This window comes from Tiliqua scincoides, chromosome 1 (genome assembly GCF_035046505.1).
Source record: "Tiliqua scincoides isolate rTilSci1 chromosome 1, rTilSci1.hap2, whole genome shotgun sequence".
NCBI classification, from domain to species: domain Eukaryota; kingdom Metazoa; phylum Chordata; class Lepidosauria; order Squamata; family Scincidae; genus Tiliqua; species Tiliqua scincoides.
The window spans coordinates 162,887,873-162,895,194 of record NC_089821.1 but is presented as its reverse complement, the minus strand read 5'-3'; the positions used below and the strand labels follow the sequence as shown (position 1 = coordinate 162,895,194).

General features: G+C 44.1%; 1 pseudogene; it reads right to left on the bottom strand.

Annotated features, from left to right (window-relative positions):
- Positions 1 to 6,549: 6,549 nt before the first annotated feature.
- On the bottom strand, positions 6,550 to 6,669 carry LOC136637783 (5S ribosomal RNA; annotated as a pseudogene).
- Positions 6,670 to 7,322: the final 653 nt, after the last annotated feature.

Here is a 7,322-nt window from a genome sequence, read left to right as displayed (position 1 = left end):
CTTGAGTTCTCTTTCACCTAGCCAGATGGCTTGGCCTTGGCTTTCATGGAGGTGTACCTTCTATAGTGCAACTGTGGACAGGGTCTCCAGAGGCATCTTAAGCCTTTTCCCTTCTCCGTGTGCTCCCTTTATCTTGCCTTCTTACTCCATCTGCCTCTCCTACTGAGCCTAGCCTGAGAGTCTTCCCATGGGCAGAGTCTAGCCCTACCCCTTTTTGGGCAGGTGTTGCCAATGTGTTGTTCTACCTGGCCTAGTATGAGTAGAGACTGGAGCTACTGCTGACTGGCTCCCAGCTTCCCCTCCAAGGGCAGAGCTGAACTCTCCCACCCCCACTATTTGGCAAGGTCACCAGAGCCACCCCAAGCTGCCAAGCTGGGTTACACAGGCCACCGCCCAGCTGATTAGCAGTATCACATGAACCATAATCCAGCTGACTGGCAGAGCCATACAAGCTCTGTTCTGCCAAAAAGCAAAACCTCAAACTCTCTTCCCAGTCTTACCAGAGCCTCACAGTCTCACTTGTACTTCCCATTGCAACCATTTCATTCATTCTGTTATGAGGCTCTTAAGTGCTCCTGCATTCTCTCCTGATTCATCCATCCACCAAGTTCATTCAGGACTTTTTTGGTGGTCTTCAGATCTTTTCTGTTAGTCTTGTAGACAGTAGGGTGTAAAAAAAAAAAAAATTCCTTCATTTTGTGACTTGTTCACTTTTGTTCTTTAAATCCTTCATTAGTTTCATGATTCATTCATTAAAACTGCATTCATTTCATTACTCATTAATTTATTATTATTATTTCATTTGTTTTCATAATTCTCATTCCTTTGGGTTTCTCATTGATTTCAATGGGAGACCAGCTGTTCTTTGGTTGCCTGTAACTGCTGCATTTTCTAGCCAATTGTCATGACATTTTCAGCATCTCCAAAGGGGTTTACTTTGTGTTTCTTCAAGTGTGTCTGTGTGCATCTTTTCACCAGTTGCTTTTACTACATACACTAGAAAGAGCACCAGCAATTGTTAATGCTTTGTCTGCTCTATATACCACTTCCTGTTGAAATTTCCATAACATTAGAAGCCATCTTTAGATTATTTAGGACTGTTATACAAAGGATTTCTGACAATTGTGTCCAATGGTGGTCTGTTTCCACCACAGTCACTGTTTTTCCATAGATGAATTGATACAATTTTATGCCTTCAAATACAATTATTACCAAAAAATGCCTTCAACTCAATCTGAAATGTTTCTAATCAAAAAAATCAGTCCAATACAGTACTGTTATTCAGCCCCTAATGTATCCCCAATGACATCACTGGAAGCACAACAGGACCAGAGCAACTTCCCCAACTTCTCAGATGTCCCCAGTATCCTGTGAGCCCCTAAGTCCTGCACTGCTACTTTTCTTCTTCACCCCTAACATACCTGGCACTGGTGATGCAAGGTGAGGCCCTTGCTACAGGAGGCTTCTCTGCAAAGCCACCATTCCTCTCTGACACCTGTAATAATGAAATGGCAGTGTCTCAGATGCCAGAGCCCCTAGGAAATACAGTACATACAGTAGTCCAGGCTGCCTGGGGGCCCAATCCCATCCAATTTTCCAGGGCTGATGCAGGCTCAAAGTAAGGGAGAAGGCATTCCCTTATCTTAAGGAGGCTTCTGTGACTGTCCCTCCATTGCAGGATGTAGTACACACCCCATTGGCACAGCTGCATTGTTGCTGGAAAGTTGGATAGGATTGGGCCCTAAGTTACTTGCATTTATGACAAGTACCCTGGGCACAACCTATCTTACAAAGAGTTCTTTGTACCTGAGATACCATCGTGAATCAGCAAGAAACCTTGAGGCATGCTGTTTCTCCGTTGTTCATTCTCATGACATGACGAAGCCAACACAGGGGTCTCTGTTTCAGCCGTGTATACATGCTAGGGATTCCAGCTCATTCCAGGACTGTGTTGTTTGGAACTTTGTCCTGCCAGGTGATACCGAGGATGTGTCAGAGGCAGCACATGTGGAAAGTGTTCAGCTTCCTCTCCTGTCCTATCTGAAGAGACCAGGACTCACTGCAGTATGGAAGTGTATTCAGGACACAAGCTCTGTATACCTGGATCTTGGTATGTTCCGTCAGCTTCTTGTTCGACCAGACTGTCTTTGTGAGACTGGAAAATGTGGTAGCTGCTTTATTGATGTGTTTGTTTAGCTCAGTAAAGAGATATCCCAACAATTCCAGAAATTTTAATGATTGGGTTCTGTTGAGCCTCCTCTTCTACTCAAGAAATGGAACCCCTTGCTACACCCCGCTATGCAGATGGTCCATTCAGCCAATATAATTCCAGGGTCTCCTACATTCTCTCTCTGTAGTACAACTACCTTTTCCTTTGTTGTTGTTGTTGTAATTCACATTTTATAGCGAAGATTTTTCCATAAAGTACAATAAGGAAAATAACCTGTATATGGCTATAACTGTCATGCAATAAATCCTAGCCATTGGATATAACAACACAGCATACAGTAAACCTTCTGTGTGTGGCCATTAACAATCTTGCTCATAACTTGCAATGGGAACAGGTTACAAAATAAGTAAAGGCTGCAATACACATTTACCTGGGAAAAAGCCCCATTGAACATAGTAGGACTTATTTCTGAATAAATATGTATAAGATTGCAATTCATTAAATACTAAATATATAGCTCCTCTCTAGAAACTCTAAAACAGCTATGAACAATACTTAAGGGAGAATAAAAGAAAGAAAAAATTTTATGTATAAAATAAGGTTAGAAAGGGCTAGGACTGCTTCTGTTGCTCCCAGAGTACTGAAGAAAAGAGGACCAGATTCAAAATACACTACCACTTGAAGAACACTTGAAGTACACTCCCGTACTCCCAGCCAAGCTTGTCATACAACAGAAATGTCAAGCTGATAAAATAATCATTTGTATTTGGTTTGGTTTTGTCTTAAAATTCTGAGGCAATTTTGCAGTTAAAGGCAGAGGCCTTCATAAAACCCTCACACTTATTATGGTACTAAACTGTGTATATTGGAGTCACAGTACAGTGCTTCTCTGTTTATTTCAAGAACTTTCTTTGCAAATGTGGTCATTGGGCACCTGCCAGTTTTCCATCCATGCCACTTTATTTGGGGGGTGATAAGACAAAGCCCCCCAAGCACAACAGAGCATGTTAGAACCCCACACAAAGGGTCAGTGCTCTAGAACTGAGGAGCACTAGTCACTCTGAAGTCCCTCCAACAAAAAAGGGGCAAGTTAAGTTATGAATTTCCTGAGCAGGCTAAGATTTTACTGAAGTTCTAGTCTGTGTATAGAAAAATGGAATGTTCTGCATTGTTAAGTAAAAACAATATATCATGTGAATTTAAGGTACAGAAAAGGAAACATAGATGGAATGTAGTGTCTGTATAAAATATAAATCAGATATGGTCGCTCAAGACATCCTTCCATGTCTGTGTTAACATCTGAATCATCAAGGGGGCAGTTATTAAACAAGGGTGCCATAAAGTTCTGTGGGGTTTTTAAACAGTTACAAATCCCAGTTGACCCCACCAGCTCTTAGGAAAGAACTCAAGAGTGTTTAGAGTTCTTTTGATGTATGAATGCAAGCCCTTGATGCATAACTGGAGCCCTTGATCAATGTTTCTAGTTGGGTGTAAGAAAAATCACTTTGAAAAAGGTAGGGATGTGTGTGTGCATGTCAAAGAGACCTATGGGTGCATGCACAAATGCACCTCCCTCACCATCATAGTTCTCTTTGTCCATCTAATAAGCCTGGGCTCTTGCCTCCTAAAATTCACTGCGCAACAAATATGATAGCCTTTAAGGTGCCAGAGAGTTTATCATATTTTGGGGGTCCAAACACCCTGCCCCTGTTCATTTATATTTATTTAGATGTTTGCTGATTCTAGCTTACTATCATTTAGCATTGAAGAGCACGCAGCATTAAAATCAGCCACGGCAGTAAAGAAAATGAAGATGCCAATTTGAAACTGGCAGCAAACTCAGATAGTGGGTGAGTACTGTTCTTATTGTGATCATGGCATCATGAGTGAGGGGAAAAAAGGGGGGGAAGCAAATGTTTCGCCAGTGCATGGTCCCCTCTCACTGCACAAATGGCCTTGCATTGGTCCCAGAAAACAGCAACATATCCTGTAACTGCACTGATGTGTAGAATCCACCAGGTGGCATACATAAATTAATCACTACACTGTGTCACATTTGACAGCGTATTTAACTTTGTTTTTAAATGCCTGTAATAAATTAAAATGAACATCCTGGCACCCTACGAGCCATTTTTGTGCCTAGGCTTTCCCTGTGCTGCCAAATCACAGTATTCAGTCTTGTATCAAGTATGTGTGCATTTATCCAAGCCTGTCATATGTAAAGGTGTAGAGTGAGTATAAACGAGACCCTTTTGTAAATAGGAGATGGAGAAAACAGACGGTTGAAACGTGTGTATTATCACCCATCACAATCAGCTGCATTATGCAAGCTCTCCATGCTTTAATGACTCAAAACATTCAGATAACGGTGGTTGTGACTTAATGGGTATAACTACTGCACAATTATTAAATGTAGTGGATGCTCTGTAGTGAAGTCAACAGAGTGATAGGAAGAATACTGCTATGATTTGTCATCTCCACAACACAACATTCATCTATGGAATTCATTGCACATGATAAGGTGATGGCTGCTAGTTAGATGACATACTTTGAAGACTGTGTGCTGAAGACCAATCATGTGACTGTTTTGGGATGTCCACAAAGCATAGCCTACACTGGTAAAGAAGTGGCGGATCTCCCCTCAAGGTGCCCTGGAGCAAAGTTCTGTGAAGACGCATTCCCGCGTGCAGGGCCTAGGAGAGGGGGGTAAAGGGGGTAATTTGTACCTGGACCCAGGGTCAAAAAGGGGGCACAGGAGCCAAAGGAGGGGCCCAGATAGTTACTGGGATCTGACATTTTCCTATCTACTCAGACTTGTTGCCCGCACAGGATGCTGGGGACACTACCATGATCGTGTGGCTGCAGCTACTGCAGCTACTGACAAACCATTTATGCTGGGCTGAGGAATACATACATGACACTCCTTTCTCAGTGTCAAATCTGGGAGGAAACAGACCTACTCCAGTAGTTCCTTGACTTGTGGATCTGCTTACCAGGAAGGAGTGTAGAGGAGCTCAGGGACAAGTGTTTGCTTTTCCGTATTACTGTCTCCAGCTGTGATGCCATGTGGATGGGCAGACCAGGCTCCAAAGATTTCTCCAGCTGTCTCCATCCTCCCCCCACCCCATTCTGCTCGCCCGACGCCAGCCTCCCCTGCTCTGTTTCACCCTTCCCCTTTGCCAACAGACCCCAAAGAAACTTCATACCCCCAGGTAAAATTCCTCTCAGACGCCCTGCCCACATGAAGCCATCCTCCCCCACCTCCCCGGGACCAACATGGAGCCTTGCACGACTCCAGGACCAATGGAAGAAACTCTCTGAGGCTTCCCCATGGTCTTAAACTGTGCTTCCAGAAAACCGGAAGCACAGTTTCTGACTGTGTCAGGAGCCTCATTAAGGCTTCCCGCGCGGTCCTGGAGTCGTGTGAGTTCCGTGCCTGGGGCATTTGCCCTGTTCAGCTAATGGAAGGTCCGCTGCTGTGGTAAAGTCAACCCATTCTGCACCAAACTACTGTGTGCTCAACTGGTCATGTTAGTATGAGCCAAGAGACAATGAACTAGCCTCACTTGTCCTTTGACATTTTGGAGCAGTCACATGGCTGGAAACACATGGCATCTCTCTAAAATCCTTCATTGTATGATTCTGTGTTGCCACTTGGGGCAAAAACCAACCCTGTCCTTTGACAGCTTGTCCTACCCGGCTCTACTGTTGAGGTGCGAATTGTTGTCTTTTAGTTTCTCGGAATGTAAGGTTTAAGAACTCATTGTGATTCATGTCTCAGTGTGGAAAAAAGGGGGGAGGGGGAATTTGGGGGAACTTCCAGCCACTTAGCATTCAACACAACCATTTGTGTTAACTGCAGGCTACTATGATTAATGTTATTTGTAAAAAAAAAAAAAAGCATTGAACCAACGTCAATACACTGAGTGTCAGACTAAAGTAAATGTGAGAAACTGCTCTCAGTGGTTATCCTGATTGACAACAAAATGGTACTGGCCACATAACCTATGAATTCAAATAGCAATGAATGAAAAGCCTAGCCACAAGGAAGGTGCTTTAAACTAAAGTCAAAAATTACCTAGTTCCTCCGTGTATTTCCAGTGTTCCTGTAAATTACATTGCACAGTTTATCAGCAAGACCAAGCCAGAATAGTATTAACATACAGCCCTAATTTTCTGCACTCGCCTTTCCCTGAATTGCTTGTGTGCCCAGCTTGAGACATTCTTCTTGTTCTTGTTTACATCTCTTAGATGTCACTTGAGCCATCTGACAATCTGGACATGCAGTGAATCACTGAAGGCCAATTCTCAAAGGGTAGGATATGCACAGTTGCCAAGGGTCTGGTTGGCAACCTTCAGTCTCGAAAGACTATGGTATAAGCCTACAGCACTCAGTATTCCCAGGCGGTCTCCCATCCAAGTACTAACCAGGCCTGACCCTGCTTAGCTTCCGAGATCAGACAAGATCGGGTATGTGCAGGGTAACAGTTGCCAAGGGTCTAGTCAAACGGAAAAAGGAAAGCCTATTAGAGGAGCTGGATTATGTAGGGAAGAAAAGGCAATCCATTTCAGAGGTTGGATGGGGAGTTGGTTCCAGTCCCACCTGCCTCCATCATTTGGATCCTGTAGTCCCCCATTTAAAACCGCAACTGTGTTCCCTGCCAAACCCATCCATGCAGCCACCTAATCCAGGTTGCATCAGAAGTAGATTGTGCGGGGTCTAAAGAGGCAGTGGATTCAGGATGCCTTTCACACCAAGCCTGTTGCCACCACTCTCCAACCTGCCACCAATGAAAGTTTCAATGATCTGCTTCCAACCTGCTTGAGTGTGAAGCTGATCATTCCCCTCCTTGCATGCTCCTGTGGAACCCGGAAGCGCAGGACTTCCAGTTTCATTGACAGGGACAGAGCAAGTTGTATATGAAATTGGAAGTCCCAGATTTCCAGATTTCATAGCAGCACATGAGGAGCACAGTAAGGGTTTGGGGATTTTATTTGTAGCGCAGAGGCAGTGGACCTCAGGCAGCATCAGGCTGTATTTTGGTTTGCACTGCCCCAAATGTGGGCCCAGTCCTATCCAATTTCCCAGCACCGTAGCAGCTGCAGTGCAGCCGCAAGGTCAGGAAACAAATGTTCCCATACCTTGAGGAAG